We start from the raw sequence: 19,399 nt of genomic DNA, 5'->3' as shown, positions 1-19,399 counted from the left end.
AAGTCCTTATATTTCTACTTCCTATTCTTGAGGTTAGATTCTAAAACCTAAAGATATCCAAATTAATATTATATCTAGTTATCTCTAACCAACATCTTTCATCATGTTGTCCATAGAAGCCAATGCTACTGAAAATCTTTGATTAGACTTCAATCTTAACCCCTCAATGGATACAAGAAACATAATGAGAAACAGACTATCAAGGCAGAGATATAGGACCCTAAAATACAAATCCTAGAAGTACTACAGCCACTGACTAAATTGAGATTGAAAAATATACTCATTGTCACACATCTATAGGCTATAGGTTCACAGAGTAATATGGGAATAAATCCATTATTTGTGGGGTACTAAAGTACTTAGTGGATTATTTTGTTATCCTATGGCTATCCCTAGCAGTTTCTAAGATGGACTCCAAATCTCTGGCAGAATTTTGCTGGAACAGTATCTGGCACTGCAGGGATTACTGTCCACAGTTGTGGAGCTGATTGTTCCAGGTCTAGTTTTTCCAGGCTTGGGAGCAGCAGGTCTGACTGTTCCAGAGATGGTTGCTCTAAGACTGGCTATTCCAGATCTGGTTGCCCCATATTGGAAGGTTTCAGGTCTGGCTGCTCTATATTGGAAGGTTTCCAGAAGTGTTGATCAGGTATCCTGGTGAGAAGAACAGAAGCCTGGGTATTCTGTAGTTGCTGAGGTGTTCTGAGTCACAGTCTTGCTATTCTTTGGCTAGTTGTTTTTCCGCAACCTCTTACATTTCATTCTCTGGTACTAGAACCAGGTCTTAACTTCTTATCACTAGGGTTCAGAATGTTGGAAAGTTCTTACATCTTCTGGAGACTGAGGTATTTCTGTTTCTGTAATCTAGCATTGAGGACATATAGCTGGGTCTGACAGAACATGTTTTTGCTTGTTTTGTTTTTTAAGATTATATTCATTTATTTGACAGAGAGGGGGAGAGAAAAAGCACAAACAGGGCAGGAGGGGCAGAGGGAGAAGGAGAAGCAGATCCCCTGCTCAGCAGGGAGCCCGACACAAGGCTCAATCCCAGAACCCCAGGATCATGACCTGAGCCAAAGGCAGACACTTAACTAATTGAGCCACCCAGGTGCCCCAAGAGAACAGAGTTCTGATCTGTTTCTTGCCCTGGGCTGCATCTTTCTGCTTCACCATGGTCTCCTCTATAGAAGACAGTAGTAGTTTTACTCTGAGACTGGTGAAAAAATCAGGGCTGCCCTGAATTAGCAGATTCATGGAGGGAAGAAGAAGAGAGATAGCCCCTGAGTGGGGTATTTCAGCTGATGACATTTGCAAGGATGCATAATTTTCTTCAAGGCCATAAATTTCAGGCATTGGAGAAGAGCCCCTAGAATTGGAGGCTTTGAGGCAAGGTGGGCATTGGGCCTGGAGCTGGACCCACACTCATGTTGCCTTTCGAATTCTCAGTTAATACTATCTCTCAATAAGTAGTTTTTAAATTAATGATATTCCCAGTAGCCCATAGTTGTCATTTTTTTCTCCTTGCCTTTAATGAGGTTTCTAAAAGTATGACTGAAATGTAGCTGTAAGATCTTACATTTCTCCTGGTAATAATGCTTATTATTGCTATTATTCTAATTCTTATTATATGTTATTGAACAGCAATTCTTACATACCATTTCTTGAAAGTTATGAAAACAAAAAATTCCTCTCAACTTTGGCTAAGCCAAAGTTGGTTCTTTCTTGTGTTGGTTCTTTCCACAGTTTGGCAACTGTGATCATTGCTGCTATGAACTTTGCGGTAATATGGCCCTTCTTTTCACTACGTCTGTATCTTTGGGGTAAATACCCAGTAGTGCAATTGCAGGGTCATATGGTAGTTCTATTTTTAATTTCTTAAGGAATCTCCACACTGTTTTCCAAAGTGGCTGCACCAATTTGCATTCCCACCAACAGTGTAAGAAGGTTCCCCTTTCTCCACATCCTCTCCAACACATGTTGTTTACCGTCTTACTAATTTTGGCTATTCTAATTGGTGTAAGGTGGTCTGTCAATGTCTGATTACTTTCTTAAGTTCTACTTCTAGGTATGAAATTACCATCCACTATTTCCTTTTTAGTTTGGTAAACCTACAAAACTAAAAGAAAGATAATGTGAGTGGTGGTCTTTAGCATTGTGGTTCTTTACCAGGATTGAGGTTCAGAGCATGATATGATGTAAAGAGCCATGGCCTAGAACCCAAGAGAATTGGCTTCTAACCCTAAATTGACCTCCAGCCCATAGGAGGAGCAGGAGTTCTTGCTCTGCCTCACTCAGGTGAAGTGTGGGACACTTCTGAGTTCCTCACTTTGGACCAATTTGAGCAGGGAAATTCTGAACTTGAGTATGTATCAGAATTATCTGACAAGCTTATTAAAATGGAAATTTCTGGGCCCTATCCCAAGAGTACCATATTCACATGTCTGGCTGGAGTTTAAGTATTTGCATTTCTAACAATTCCCAGATGTTGCTGATGTTCCTGGCCTGAGGACCACACTTTTGAAAACAACTGAACTAGAGCACCTGTTCAGAAAAGAGCAGGATGGTAAGGATGCAAGGGAAATGCCTTCACTTTTTAAAAATAAAACATAATATATACAAATCAAAGCAAGACCTTTATCTCAAAAAGTACAGAGAAAACGATCACCAGATTCTTTCCCCTTTAGCCCAACATGCCTCTGGGGACTCCTGATTAATTTTTTGCCCATAATGCTGCATCTCAGAGATGAAGTGCTTACCCTTTAATGTTCTAGGGCAGATGTGATTCCATACCCCATCTCTTGGTTCCCAAGAAAATAGCTGAGATAAGATAGAATTGTTCAGAATTGAGGCATCTAGGTGGCTTAGTTGGTAAGCCTCAGACTCTTGGTTTCAGCTCAGTCATGATCTCAGGGTTGTGAGATCATGCCCCATGTTGGGCTCCATGCCTCAGTGCAGAGTCTGCTTGAGAGTCTTTCCCTTTCCTTCTCCCTTTTCTCTCCCCTTATTCATGCACATGCTCTCTCTAAAATTAAATAAATAAATAAATAAATAATATCTTAAAAATGTTACTTTATCAATACTAAAGTTCAGCTGGAAGAGAACAAAAAACAGGAAACAGAAAAAATTCTAGCTTACATAGTACAAATATCTGACAATTTTATTAGTAAATAGGTTTCAAAAAACTGTAGCCCGGAGCAATTGCATGCCAGTCTCCCGAAAGGGCTATATCATAGCTGTGGGTCCTTAGGAACTTCCTAGGCCTTTTGTCTAATTCCTCACTTTCCAGACAGAGCCCCATCCCTCCCTATGGCTGGAACAGGGGTTGTGTCCCCATTCACCTAGCCTATGCTGTCTTCTGGTCACTGTGTGACTAAAGCTATTTAGGGGTAGCCTACTTGGGTTAGCTTGAAGGACATACCCGTTTCTCTAACAGCTAGTGGGATTTGATAGTTGATATTGCACTGACCTAGCCTAAGTCACCACCAACACCTAGGCCCTTATCAGTACATTTAGTTAGGCAAAGTCCAATAACACTTTAGTCACAGTATGGTTCCAGCATATGTGTAATGAGAATTGTACACCTACAATAATTAGGCTGTGGGGCAGGGCAATGGCTGTTGTCCTGTCACTAAGTAAGTATGAAGCTGTGCATACTTAGACTAATTAAAGGAAAAGAGGATGTTCAATCAGTTTCCATACGTGCAAGGTGTTATAATTAGCTCTTCTGAGTATGACCAAAAAGGATGAATCTATAACACTTATTAGGCACTTACTTATTCTGTGATTATAGCATATAATTTCTCAGAGATAGGATTGTCTAAAAATAAAGTAGGTTACCTGAAAAGATAATGGGTTACATGCTAGGGGATTCATTCAAACCAGATTCATGTTCAAGTTCCACTTCTTCTAATCAGCTTTAGGTTACTCCCATTCCCTGGATCCTAGGCTTTGAATGACCCTAAATCTCTTATTTTATATTTTCTAACTTATCTTTCTGCTTCTACTCTAGCCCTTATAATCCATTGCAGTTAGAGCAGTCATTTAAAAATGTGACTATAGGAATGCCTGGCTGGCTCCGATGGTAGAGCATGTGACTCTTGATCTCAGGGTCATGAGCACAAGCACCACACTGAGCATGGAGCCTACTTAAAAAAATAAAAAATAAAAATGTGAATAATACCATACCTCTACTTAAAACACTTCAATGACATTCAAATATACTTGGAATAAAAACTGAACTCCTTAAGATGCCCTGCATGACCTGACTGATGCCCAGCTCTCTGCTAAGAGATTATTCTACTCTCTTCCCTGTTCACCATACTCCTGGCCTCAGGCCTTCATTCTGTTTTGTTTTGTTTTGTTTTGTTTTGTTTGACCAGCCCAACTCATGCCTCCCACAGCTCCTTCGCTTATGCCCTATCTTCTTGGTGATGTTCTCCCCCAGAACAAAGCCAGCCCCAGTTCATCATTCCAATCTCCAGCACAATATTTCCTCTTCAGAGAAATTCATCCCAATCACCCTCTCTAAAATCTAAATGCCTCTACTTGCAACTACCAATTTTAAAGCTCTTTCCCCACTGTATTCTGCCCACAGCCCCTATTACCACTTTAAATTACTTCATTTATTAGGTTATTTGTTACTACCTTTTTCTTTTCCCCCATAGGAATGTGTGCTTCATGACAAAAGAAGACTTGCCTATTGTATTTACAACACCCCCCCTAGGACCTAAACTACTATCTGGATGGGAAAAAAGGTGGACAGGGGAGAAGGAAGGGAGTGAAGGAAGAAGGGAAGAAGAATCAAAAAAGGAGTTAAAAGATTTCTTTCAACATTTCAGGAGCCAGGACATGTTTTACCAGCTACTGTACATTTTAGTTTTTAAAGGTTCTGTGTGGATTTTAAAGACCAATAGACTTATATGTAATCCATTTCAGCTCCCTTCTTCTCCAAACAAATTATTTTCTTCAATCACTCTGTTACAGAGATGGAGAAAACTGAAAATTGGTAAGGTTGACTTGCCCAAGGTCATGTGGAAGATCTGAGACAAGTTCTTTCCACTGTATCACCCTGGAATTTCTTAAACACTCCAGCCAGACTTACACATTTTCTCTAAAGAAAGCAAGAGAGAGCAGAGTCCTTATTTTTAAACCTGCATTAAATGGAAACCTTTGGAAGAGCAGGTGGTGGTAATGTTATGAATCTGGCTCAGCAAGGGAACACTGAGGTCATGATATTTTTCACATTTAGTAACTTCAAAAATATAGGGATGATGTAAACTTCCAAAGACTTGTTGCCAACCTAGTGATACTGGTAACTTTGGGCAGGAGGTTGTATCATTGGTCAGGGAAAAAACATTCATGGCCAATGAGCTCTCTCCCGTCAGGAGAGGAGCTCTCTCCCGTCAGGAGAGATGCTCTGGTAATGCTTTCAGATGGCTGTCTTGGATTCACATCCTGCCTACAGTAACACTAGCAAGGCTGCTTAAGTTTCCTATTAAATACAAGACAAAAATATCCTATGATGTGAAGAAGTTGCTAAGACCAAATAGTACCTACTTCATGGAGTTGAAAGATTTAATGAGTGAACACATTTATTAATGTGCTTCGCACATACTCTGGCACTTAGTAAATACTCGTTAAATGTCAATTTTTAAAATGAGGGGAAAAAAAAACAGATTGAAATGAGAGTGAATTTGAATGTTTGATTTTCTGAGTGACATCGGGTCACTCATAATTCAGCCTATTTTGAATTCTGCTTCAAGTATCTCACCCTCGATGGAAGAACCACACGATCATAGGTCAGAACTTAAAGGACATTCATAGTGATCACCTGGTTACAAATGAGGTAACTGAAGCAAAATACCACCAGCATCATCAGGGACAGAGTGGCTTAATCCAGGGCAGTGAAAGACTGCAATTTAAACCAAATCAATTTTTCCCCAATCCATTGCTTTCTTCTCTGCCCCAGACAGTGATATTTATTGCACTTTGCATCTGGCCCATTTTTTATTTTTTATTTTTTAAGATTATTTATTTCAGAGAGAGAGAGAGCATTCATGTGTGTGCATGCGTGGAGGAGCAGAGGAAGAAGAAAGGAGACAAGCAAACTCCCTGCTGAGCTGGTAGTCCAAGGATGTGGGACTCTCCATCCCAGGACCCTGAGATCATGACCTGAGCTAAAATCCAGAGTCTAGTTCTTAACCAGCTGAGCCGCCCAGGTGCCCCTGGCCCATTTTAAAAATTTCCTTCTACAATAAATACTTTTGGGTCCCTGAGGATAAGATATATAGCTTCAACTTTAAACCAGAGGCCCCCCAGTAGGTTTGCATTCATTCTACCTATCCTACTAGAAGATCTCATGACCACACTCTAGATATTTCATCACATGGGGGATCAGAAACAGCAGATGCTATCCAAAGACACTTCCAGAGGTAATATTCTGTGATTCTTATTACTAATGATGATTCCAACCCAGTTATTATTTTTTTTTAAACATATACTGTATTTTTAGCCCCAGGGGTACAGGTCTGTGAATCGCCAGGTTTACATACTTCACAGCACTCACCATAGCACACACACCCCCAATGTCCATAACCCCACCACCCTGTCCCAATCTCCCCTCCCCCCAGCAACCCTCAGTTTGTTCTGTGAGATTAAGAGTCTCTTATGGTTTGTCTCCCTCCCAATCCCATCTTGTTTCATTTATTCTTTTCCTACCCCACAAACCCCCCACATTGCATCTCCACTTCCTCATATCAGGGAGATCATATGATAGTTGTCTTTCTCCGATTGATTTATTTCGCTAAGCATAATACTTTCTAGTTCCATCCACGTCATCGCAAATGGCAAGATTTCATTTCTTTTGATGCCAACCCAGTTATTCTTGAATGGTTCCCAAATATACTGTTTAAGATGGAAGGGAAATAGGTTAAAATAGTTATATCCAAACTGATTGTTTAAATGGTCCTTAAAAAGATAAGTGTTGATGATTTAGAATTACATTCTATACAATATTTCATTCCCAAGAAAAAAGTATAAATGATGAATGTCTATAAAGGACAGAGGATTTTAACCTTAAGTGTGTTTTAATAATTCTGTTGCTTAAATATTCCAAATTTGATGGAATTAACATTTTCTATTCATTAGGAATGATTCTTGGGTTAATTCTAATTGGTAGCCTGTTGTTCATTGTTTTGTAAAAAAATCCCCGGGAATTTGTATTCAGAGCTAAGAAAACTAAAAATTATTTTGCCTGAGTTTACTCTAGCAATGTGCCCTTGTAGTTTTTTTTTTTTGTATTTTATTATATAAATCAACTAATTTTTACTATTAAATTATGTAGAAACTACATTTAGCTCCATTTGATGGAACTTCAGCTTCCATTTAAGCTTTAAAAGGAAAGTTAAAACAATTCACTTAATTTCTGTGCAGATGGGGGTAGACAAAATTACTGCTCACTGTGTAGCTATTAGTGATGTCTGCCTGAATTCTCAACAACTTCTTTAAAAAGAGTGTTTAGGTGATCAGTGAAAATCCTGGGTTTGAATTCTGGCTCTAGTGTTTCTCACACCCTCTGTTTCTGAGATAGGTCACTTCCTGTTTCTGAGTTTTGTCTTCATCTGTAAAAAGAAGGTGGAATCTACTAGATAATTCATCCCCCTCTCCCGATAAGTCAAGGATCTGTCGATAAACACCAAAAGGTTTAGGAGACGGCACAATTAAATTCCTTCTACACTCCCACGTGCTGAGGAATGACTTAGCAGCAGAAAATAACCATGTTCCTCTCAATGTGGGTTTAGCTTCTTCCAACTCCAAGCAGCTGGACGGGTAAGCAGATGTGTTTGTGCTACTGCAGAAGAAAACACCAAGCCGCCTGTACTCCTCAGTGTTTGGCTGAGAGATAATTTAGGATTTTTCACTTCCACACGTATTGGTAGTCCCCAGACCCTCCCAATTTGGTGTATGCTTGTGCATTACATTTCTTGTGGGGGTTCATTCCTTCCCTTTAGCACACAGCCAATGAGAGTTCAAATCCTCAGCCTGCCCGACCTGAGTCACTACAATAGCTTTCCAGTCTCCACTTAACTTCCCTCTTCCTCTGTCTATTCTCATCCTTGTCCCAGGCTGATCTCTCTAAAACAAAAATCTGACCACAGCTAAGATCTGCTTCAAAAGTCAATGGTTCGGGAACCTGCGTGGCTCAGTGGGTTAAGCCTCTGCCTTCAGCTCAGGTCATGGTCTCGGGGTCCTGGGATGGAGCCCGCATTGGACTCTCTGCTCAGCGGGGTGCCTGCTTCCCCACCCCCTCTCTCTGCCTGTCTCTGGACCTACCTGTCATCTCTCTTTGTCAAATAAATAAACAAAATCTTAAAAAAAAAAAAAAAAGTCAGTGGTTCCTGATGGCCCTCAAAATAAAACCTAAACTACTTAGCTTTACTTTCACATGATTTGGTCCCAACTTATCTTTTGGATCTCAGCTCCCTCACAACGTTCTTACCCAGACACTCTATGTTCTACCTCAAAGAAACGTGTATTCCTCTTGAATAAAATCAGACCATATTTACTGAGCATGCTCAAGGAGCCAGGTGCTTTTACGTACAATAGCTCATTTAATCAAAGAATATTCTTCAAGACAGGTATTAGTATAGCAGTTTTCAGGAAAGATTGACTAACTTGCCCAAGTTTCCTCAGTTTTCAGAGGGGTGAGTGGGACACAGACACAAATCTTTCTCTCTGTGCTTTTTCTACTTGCCCATCCTCTCTTCCTGAGACAGTTTGCACTTTCATTTCTTTGCACATACTCTTTTATCATTCTAGAATGTTCTTTCCATTTCCCCATTTATTCCTTAGACCTATCTAAAATGTCATATTCTCTGTGAATATTTTTTGTTTTCTTCTAATGGAATAAACATTCTCTGTGCTCCAGTACTTTGCTTATAGACACACATAATATTATAAATTATAATAGAGATATTTGTGTGCATAGCTTAGACTCCTGTGAAAATATAAGCTTCTGGAGGGCAGGGGCCATGTTAACTCCACACCTGTCATTTAGTACAATGCCTAGAACACAGGAGGTATTCATTAAATGCCTTTTGGAATGAATGAATGAATAAATATTTTTATTTTAACTTTATTATTCTCGTGTCTAAATTTAGATCTGAGAGGGATGTAACAAAATCAATCACGAAATATTACCCAGCACTAGGGGTTGGCAGAGAAAGAAAGCTTACAAAAGAGCAGAGCTTATATTTCAAAAATAACTAATTTGTACTCAGAAACATTGTACTCCCTGTAATAAAACTGATTACTTCTAAAATAAACTGCAACTATTTTCTTGTAAAAGATGGGAAAAAAAAAAAAGAAGAAGAAGAAGAAAGAAAAGAAACATCTCTACTGTGATACCATGGTTTAAAATAGCCATTTTGTCTAAATTGCTCCAGCATTAGTTGTATTCCAATCTTGGAGCAAAATAGACTTGCAGTCTTTCTGTCAGGATAGGTAGTGATGTTTTCTTGCATGAACTCACATCCAGGCAGAGGGCTGGGTGTGTTTCATGGTGAGCACCACATTTTTAGTGTATTACAACAACAACAATTACAAAGATACAAGGACATGGCCAAGTGTAAGGCTTTTGTGGAAAACATTCTTACAGTCACCCAGCAAGGCTTTCCAGAATTAGTCAGGCATGCCTATTTACCCACCGAGGGAAGAAAACGTTTCAGCAATTTAACATGCCAAGTACATATCATTTGTACGGAAACTGCCGGCTATTTTAGAGAAGGTAAATAAAAGCAAATCAACACCAGCAAAGCATGTTTCACATCTTTGAGATGGCATTAATGAAAGACAAAGCTTTCTTTTGGTAGCCTTTGTTACATACAGAGAGGCCCAGAGGCCTCGCAGTTCCCCTCCACAACGTCACTGCTCTCTAGGCCCTCCCACCTCTGTCCGAGCAAGGAGGCCACAACAGCAGCCCTGATATTCCTGCCACTTATCTCTCAATTCGGGGCCCAAACATATTCTAAAACATGGATTGTATCATGTCACAAGTTTTCATATGAATCTAAAATAATTCACACTCACTGCCTAGAAAATGAAATGAGACTTTTAAGGCCTACCTCACTTCAAGCTTGAACACCCTCCCCCATCCCATTAAACACTTACAAGACTACATTCTTCAAGGTACATCTCAATTATCACTTTCCCAAAGAAGCATCCCAGCTTCAATTTAGATGAAACCTTTTTCTGAATAGCTCTATCTATTTTTTGTTTCTGTGCTTTGTGTTGAATTCCCTGGTTACAAATTGTAAAAGCCTCAAGGTTAGAAACCACATCTTAATGACTGAACAAATGAGATTTTTTTTGCAGTTAAACATAAGAAGGATTTAGGCATGGCTGTCTTTTCTGCATAGAAAAACTCCTGACTCCAAGTGTAATCTCAATAAAGAAGATTCAAGTCAGGTTGTGGGGAAATATCATAAAGTCACAAACATTAAGAGACAAGAAATCACCTCATAACAATGGACCACGTTCATGGTTCCAAATGGGCTTTTAGAATTCTGCTGGTTCTGGGTGTCTTATCCAAAACTAATTTTAAAAATTCAGTAAGCTAGGCTTATAAAGAATTTTTTTAAAGATATGAAGGAAAGATGAACTTCTTGGATTGTAAAATCATTAAAAGTGGTTGCTGGTAATTGTTTTCCAAAAATGGTACTTTCTCCTCCTGTCTCTCAGAGTCTTTTGGAAGTATAGCATCCTCAGCGTTTCATGTTACTGTCGAAGAAACAGGTGCGGAGAGATTAGCTCACCCAAGTACAGGGAACAGTAAGTGGTGGAAAAACAATATGAAAGCAGGAGTTTGACATTGGAGATTGACACTGGACTCTTGTTATGATGCCTTGCCTAAGCTACGCTTTCCATTGCCTCTCTCTTAAAACAAGACTATTCATCTGTTTTCTTTGTTTCTCATGGAAGTAATAGAAGAAGGAAGCTTAAGACCTTTCACTAAACTTAAAGCCTCTTCAAGAACCTATAACTCTGGAATGTATTCTTGGGTTTTTAAGATATATCTTGCATATATGTGAGATCTGACTACCCTAAAACGTACTTTAGTTTAAAACATGTTTATGTTGAAATAGCAACATCCTAATTTTGCAAAAGCTCATTATATTTATTTAATCTCCAAGACAAATTGCATATTTTCCCAATCCATTGGTAATTGATTATACCTTCATTTAATCCATTCTGTTACTTTTTTTTCAAGTTCATTTTATAGGTGTCTTTCTAACTTCTTATCGTTTATGCTTGGTGACTTTCTTTCTTGATTGATAATGAGAGCATTAAGAAATAGTCTGCTTTGAGTATAGTTTTGATTCCAAATCATAAATAAATTACTATAGTTACTGTCAGGTATGAATAAGTGATGGTATAACTATATGATATTATGCAACACTTAAAACACTTTTTTTTTAAGATTTTATTTAATTTGACACAGAAAGAGAGAGATCACAAGTATGCAGAGAAACAGGCAGAAGAAGAGGAGGAAGCAGGCTCCCCACGGAGCAGAGAGCCCAATGAGGGACTCAATCCTAGGACCTTGAGATCATGACCTGAGCTGAAGACAGAGGCTTAACCCACTGAGCCACCCAGGTACCCCTATACTTAAAACACTTCTAAATGATTTTTATCACAAGCAAAAAAAGTTATAAAGCATGTTATATGATACTGTACCGATTTTTAATGCTTTTTTTAAAGATTTTATTTATTTATTTGACAGAGATCACAAGTAGGCAGAGAGGCAGGCAGAGAGAGAGGAAGGGATCATGACCTGAGCCAAAGGCAGAGGCTTTAACCCATGAGCCACCTGGACGCCACTTTTTAATGCTCTTTTATGCTTGAAATATACTTCAAGAATATTCACTGCACTTATCTCTAAATCTTGGTATTATAGCTGCATTTTGTTTTCTTCCTTATGCCTTATATTTTCATTTTGAACATGATTGACAGTTATAGTCACTTAACATTTTTCTATTCAATTTTCTATCATGTTTCTAAAAGATGATTAAGATAATAAAAAACATAGGGGCACCTGGGTGGCTCAATTGGTTAAGTGTCACTCTTTGGTTTTGGTTCAGGTCATGATGTCAAGGTCGTGGGATTGAACCCTGGATCAGGCTCCGTGCTCAAGCACGAAGTCTCCTGAGATTCTGTGTCTTCCTCTCTGCCTTTCCCCAGCCCCTATGCTGTAAATAAATAAATAAATCTTTAACACAAAGATAATAATAAACATACATGGGAAATGTTTATGACATTAAATTTTTTAAAAAACACTTAAGTGTGTGTTATAACCTTAACCCTGAAAAATTTAATTACACAGATAAAAAATTAGAAGTAAATAGATACAAATATAAACTACTATGTTCTTAATTGGGAAGTCATCAATTCACTTTATTTTCTTCAGTATTTTTCTAATTTTCTGCAATGAAATAAAGTGAATTTTATAAGAAGTAAACAAGAAGTAGATGTTATTCATTATAAAAGTTTACTCCATGGGGATGCCTGGGTGGCTCAGTCGGTTAAGCGGCTGCCTTCAGCTCAGGTCATGATCTCAGGGTCCTGGGATCGAGTCCCACATCGGGCTCCTTGCTCCGCAGGGAGCCTGCTTCTCCCTCTGCCTCTACCTGCCACTCTGCCTGCCTGTACTCTCTCTATCTCTCTGACAAATAAATAAATAAAATCTTTAAAAAAAAAAAGTTTACTCCAGAAAGTTGGTGGGGATTTTTTGTTTGTTTGTTTATTTGTTTGGTACATGCCCACATGACCTCTAGGCTGTTCAAAGAAAATTCCAACTTCTCTTCCCACTTCTTTCCTTGTCTGTCTCACATTCTATTCTCCACACTGCTGACAGGTTCTTGAGAATCTCTCTCTATCATTTTCTAATCACAGGGCTCCCCTGATGGGAACGCGTCAATGATTTTCACCACCTCTGAAATGAAATTTGAAATTTTGGACAACAGCAATTAAGCTTTCCATTTCTAGACTCTGAGTGTATGTCTGTGCTTTTACTCACTTTTTCTCTAAACAAATTCTATGTTCAGGTCAAAATGAATACTAAACTCAACTCTCTGCTTGCAGGGACTTGAGTCCTTGCAAAAATAATCCTGTTTTTTAATAACATCAGTCCTCACTCATATGAAAATGTAATAAAAATTTCCTAGACCCTTCATGATTACCTCTACTGGAATAAGTAAACTTGTTATATCTTTTAATGGCCTTTACATCATACTACCTTCGATTATAGTCATGTATGTTAATGTACATGTTTATGTATCCAAATAAATTATCTTGAATAGAATTCAATACATGTGTGTTTCCTTACTAGTACTCTTTGAAGTTCTGTATCTTACCCAGCTGTATAGAGTCACTGTCACCATTATATGGTGGATGCTTGCATACAGTAGGTGCTAGCTAGAGAAGACTGGAAGGAATTATTAAAGAACTATTTTCTATTCTAAGTCATGCTGTTCTTATATACCAAAAATCTAGGTTGTTAATTTCTTCTCTGTTTTTTTTTTTCTTTGACTCAGCAAACAGTTACGTATTTGAACTTTCAAACACCAGCATTGTACAATACTCCTTTCCCTGCTAGAGGGCTATGAGGAATTGAGTCCATTTTGTGAAGCCAAAACTGATAGAAGACATCTCTAAATCAGAAGTATGGGTGAAAACTGATAGAAGACATCTCTAAGTCAGAAGTATGAATGAGAGTTGATTGTGTGTTTGGGGGAAGGATGCACTAGGAGGATATCCAAAGAGGCACCCTGAGCATGTCAGCATTATAAGGACAGAGGACAGAGCTGAGTGACAGAGACTAGTGAGGAATAAGTGGTAGAAGACTCTGGTAAGTCAAAAGTCCAAACCTCAGCAAATATGTGAAAGAAGCGTTTTTGCTTATGGCTGTCTTTCATTCACATGCTCCCATGACATGATATATAGGGGAAAGCACTTGTAGAACCGGTAACAATGTGCTTCCTTTGCATTTATTTTCCCTTCCTTGCATATTAATAATCAGACACACGTAGCTCTCTCTAAAGTGAAACAGTTTTCAATACTTAAAGAGCCTTTCCAGTTGAATTAAAACTGGTCTGTTCTTGGGATTCAGAAATGTCTCGTAAAATCTTGAAATCTTGGGGTTGGGCACAAGAAATAAATTACAAGGACATTTGTTTCAAAATGTCAGACACCAAAATAGAAGGTGGTGGCTGAGTAGTACACTTCCTCATGCAGGGTCCTCCTCATCTGCCCCATAGGCTGTGTCTGACTCTGCAACAGAAACTGAAGGAACAGATTTTTCTAAAACTCTTAAGGACACTATGAAACTTCCTTAGAACCCATCTCAAAGAAACAGTAAGAGAGAGATTCTCTGAACCTCTGCATAGAAGCCAACACGAGTTTAGTACAAGAAGATTCCAGGCCTCTGGAGCCCCTTGAGACCTCAGCTTTCCCCCTTCCATCACACTCCTCTCTCTGACCTCATTGGAACTCTCTAAGGGAGTAGGAATTATTAATCTAATTGACTAGAACCCAAGAGGGTGATTTTGAGAAACAACAGTGTCTTAAAGTTAGATTCCATGCCCCCCCCCGCCTTTTTTTTTTTTTACTCTGGCTATCCCTTTAGGAAGCACGCTGTGTTCTTTATCCTAGCCTCTATGCAAGCTGAAGGCTGGATAAGTGGATGCTGGGGTTGCTTCTCCTAAGCCTGAGGCCTAAGTTGTGTTCTCTTTTGTGGGCTTTCCCAGACAATAATATCAGCACTTTCTTTCCCATTTGGCTGCTGATCCTTTGGTGAATATGCTCTTTGGCTAGGAACTCCGGAGAAGAGGAGGGCTGAATGGTAGGATTTGGGCAACGAACCAGCCGCACCCTAAACCACACCCAGAATGCATCATTGTGCCTTTTTATAGGATTTTGGAAGGATTAAATAGGAGAATGCATGTAAAATGCTAAACACAGTCCCTGGCATATAGTACCCACTCAATAAATGTTAATTATTGTTAATAATACACACAGATCCTAAATATTTGCCATCAGCTATTCGTACCTGATCAGATAGCTCCCAAGTTTTGGGAAAAGTGCTTTAGGGCTGAACACCTGAATGTCTGACTGATAGACACTGGAACAAAATAGGTTGTCTTAGCTTACTGTGAATTTTCTTCCTATGGTTTAATAAAGAAGTAAGAATTTCCTTCGAGGCATACCACTTGCTCTTCTGGGAGAGTTCACTCTGTGGAATGTTCTGGTTATGCACATTAAGTACCTATATTTTGGCCTTTGGGTAGCCAGTACCAGTGAAAGGATTCAAATGCAAATTCCTCAGACCTGCCTTGACAGATTCTGCTTAATGAATCATCAAAGTAGAGAGAGAGCTCTACCTTCTCAAAGATTTTTCCTTTCTATATTAAAAGATCCTTTTAGATTTTTTTCTTGCCAGACTAAAGACCAGAGTTGGGAGTAAGAGACTGATATTCAAGGAAAAGATCTGGTAGAAGCAGCTCTGAAGAGTAGACCCATGTAGCATCTTGGGAAGCCAGAGACAGAAGAAGAACACAACTGCCCCAGCTCCCTTGTGATGTGATTTAGTGGGTAGGCTCGAGGAAGCTTGCTGTCTAACAGCCAATATTTAGTTTTCCCCCTCTGGCTTAGCAATTCCCTTTTGCTATCTTCATGTTTTTGATAGATGTTTTTAAGCCTCATGCTCAATGCTCAGGGTGTGGCAGAAGAGGAGAGTCCGTGCTTAGGGGAATCAGTAAGAAGCAAGAACAAGTAGCCCACCAAAGATGCTGTGAGATGGAAGAGAGGGAACCAAAGAGCTGGTGATGGCTGCAGTCTGGATAATAGAAAATGGAAGCTTTTCTAAAGTATGTTCAGAGGTACTTCTGGAGGGGGGAGACTCATCCACTGATTGGGGTATCCTTTATTATCTTTAGCTATAATTGAACAGGATGATTTGAAAGGATAGAGAACTTGCACACTATACTAGGAATCTGGACCTGAGTAGCACAGACCACCCTTTGGAGAAGTGGTCTTGTTCCTGCTTCTTACTCTTTCTGACCTTGAATGTGTCCTCTTTGGCATCCTCCTCAGTCAAATGAGTGCCAAGGTATATCACCTTTAGATACCTTTTGACTCTCAATACCATTGACTACATTATTTTATATTCAATCAATGATCTAATTGAGCATTTGTCTTTGCCATGTTCAGGCACCAGAAAACACAAAGATGAATAAGTCATGGTCCCTGAGCTCAAGGGTCTATAGGAAAGAGAGAGAAATGCATAAATAGGTGATTTACATGCATTGTAAATGTGCATGCAGGGTGCTGTCAAAGCATAAAGAAGAGAGGGGGACAATCTCAGACTGAGGCTATTGGTTATAACTTCCTGAAGATGACATATAAACTGATTCTTGAAGCTACCTCAGATTGTCCATTTGAATTGTGTATACCCTTTCTTCTATTTCATGAAATATGGGAGTACGGGAGAGAGCTCTTCTTGATCATAGCTTTTCTGGAACAAACACAAATTAGAGAAGAACAGATTGCTAAGCAGTAGCAGCCATTAAAATACATATGTGGAATTGAGAGCCAATAGAGTGATATTCAATAAGCTGGTTTTCAGTTGACTTGAACATTAATTCTGATGGCCACCTACTTTACGATGTCACTTGGGACAATTCAGGAGACCACTTAGAACCCCATTTCCTTCACTACTGAAAGGGAAATAATACCCTTGCTTGGCTCCCCCAGAGGGCTGTCATGAGAAACAGATGAAGTACTGGACATGAAGTTGCCTCACAAGATACATGGGAGCTCCCTCATTGGTGGGGAATGTATTCTGAAGAGTCTGGCCCTCCTTTAAACCAGGAGAACCGCTAGTGTGGGGAGGGACCTTTGCAGAGAAGCAGACAGTATTTTACTTGAATGAGAGTTCCCATCAATCACCTATACCCATGGGAAATTGGAGTCCTAGGACCAGGATACAGAGAATGGGATTTTCCTCCAAGCAGCTCCACAGACCTATTTGCCATCAGCCAGCGTGATGTGGAAAACAGGGACAGACGTGGGTGAAAGACAAGAAGGAAGGACAGTGTCAGCAAAGGTCAGGGTGTCGCACATCAGTCACCGTGACAGCTGCCGGGGCTCAGAGGGCTACAGAGCACGATGAGGACGGCCACTGGATTGGATTCGGACACATTCCCGAGGCTTTGCATCACACACCCAGGATGGTGGTCTTTGCTCATCTCAGCTCATTCTCCTGCTCAGCCTCCCCGAACGTGTGCTTTCCAGGCTGCCGTATCTGCTTTCCTCCCAGAAAGGATTATTCATATGCCCTCTCACAGCCCTGCCATCAACACCAGGGAGAGTTTCTGCCTCCCCACTGGGCCAAAGGCCCTCGGACCACAGGTTATGAAACCCAGGAGCTCCACACATAGATTCCCTGGAAAGTAGACAGGGCTGGTCCAGCATGTGCCTCACATCCCAGTATACTGAACACTCCACATCTCATTTGTACATATTCGGAGAAGCAGAAAAGCATGCTAGGAAGGGGGCTGGATTCTCAGCCACTTACTTCAAATCACCTGAAGGGAACAGATAGTAACTTAGAACTACTAGTTGCTGCATGGTATGCTGGGATTGCTCCCAGATTTTTATAATTTACCTCAGAGCTATTTTTAAGATGGTTATTTTTAATACATTTCAGATCAACAAACTGAGGCAGAGAGAGGGTAGGTAACTTGCCCAAGGTTACCCAGTGATGAAGTGTTGAAACTAGAAATCCAACCCAAATCAGACCCACGACAAAGCCCAGGCTCTTGCCTCACCCTCATCTAAAAGAGTAGAACACTGTTGGTGTCTGGGGTCCCTTCTATGTCCAAAGTGCCATGACCCTTTTTAGCTATGTGCTCTGGGAGTAAATGACTTCATTTATTTTTAACTGTAAGGACTCTTTGTATCTTACTACCCAGTATGTTTTCTCTTCTTAGAGTACATTAGGAACTTAAGAAATATTCGTTGAGTTGAATTGACCTGTATTTTCAAAGCCTCATTTCCTTCATTTCTAAAATGGTGACAATGGTCCTTGTATCACTAGTCCCAACAGGTTGTTATGAGGCTCAAATGAAATCCTGTGTTTAGTAGCATGTTTTTAAAATATATAATTGTGATACTGTGTGGGATAAATTATTGTGCTATTATATATAATGTGCAGACATACACATAAGTATATGTGTCATAACTGTACTCAAGGACTATAGCAAAACAAACACTCAGTGACCAGAAGGAAAAAGAAAATGTTGCCAGAATTCTGGAAGTCTCATTGAGCTTTCTTCCAGTCACTAGCCCCTTACCATAAGGACAACCACTTCCCTGACAGCAGAACTAAGTATTCTCTGCTTTTGTAGGATACTTAATGGGATAATCCATATGCCTTCTTATGTCTGTCTTCTTTCACTCAATAACTGTTTGTGAGAGTCATTCCTGTTTGTTGGTATAATTTTATATCATGTAAATGAAATCTCTGGTAGTGTCACTGGATGTATCTTGAAACTTTCATCCCTGACATAGAAGAAACAACTGAAACATTTAGCATAAAGAATAACAAAATCACAGGTTTCCCAGAATAATGTGCATAGTGACTACCTTTGGAAATAGTCTTCTTCGCTGATGCCTTTTTTGTCATCCACATTTTCAGAAAAACCTTGGAGGGCAGGTATACCAGGATTGATTTTGAAATGGTATGAATCCATTCAATCAAACAAAAAAAGCAAAAACTTAAATAAAATAAGACAAAAAAAATCTCTCTTAAAAAAATTGATCATATGTAAGGTTTGAAGGTTTGCTTTAGCTCTTGTTCATTTCAATCGCCTTTAGTCATCTCATAAATATGAGAAGGAATTTATATTCGGCTGCTTTGCTGAGGGTTGTTTCCTCTCTACTGTTTTTAATAGGGACACTGATATGAAGTTGCAGAAAATCAGATCCAGAAAGAACCTTAGATGTTACCAAGAGCCATCCACCACGTGCAGATGAGGAAATTGTGACCTACGTGATGAAGTGGCTTGTCAATTCCAATCAAAGGACTATGAACAGAAATTGGACTACTTATTGTACCTGGAATTCTAAATACTTTTCTTTTAAATTGTCTATAAGAATTTAATAACGGGTACCAGTGGTTTATCAGCATTAGGTAGAAGACATAGTTTCTTGTTTTTGTTTTTTTCGATTTTTTTATTAACATATAATATATTATTTGCCACCGGGGTACAGGTCTGTGAATCATCAGGCTTACACATTTCACAGCACTCACCATAGCATATACCTTCCCCAAAGTCCATAACCCAGC

At 39.4% G+C, this 19,399-nt stretch overlaps 1 pseudogene; it reads right to left on the bottom strand.

The window, feature by feature from the left end:
• Nucleotides 1-286: 286 nt before the first annotated feature.
• Nucleotides 287-19,399, bottom strand: part of LOC116878163 — a 122,666-nt pseudogene continuing 103,553 nt past the window's right edge.

This window comes from Lontra canadensis, unplaced genomic scaffold (genome assembly GCF_010015895.1).
Source record: "Lontra canadensis isolate GAN:19392208 unplaced genomic scaffold, GSC_riverotter_1.0 scaffold56, whole genome shotgun sequence".
Lineage (NCBI taxonomy): Eukaryota > Metazoa > Chordata > Mammalia > Carnivora > Mustelidae > Lontra > Lontra canadensis.
Note: the sequence above shows the minus strand (reverse complement) of the source record. Positions and strands in the feature narration are given on the sequence as shown.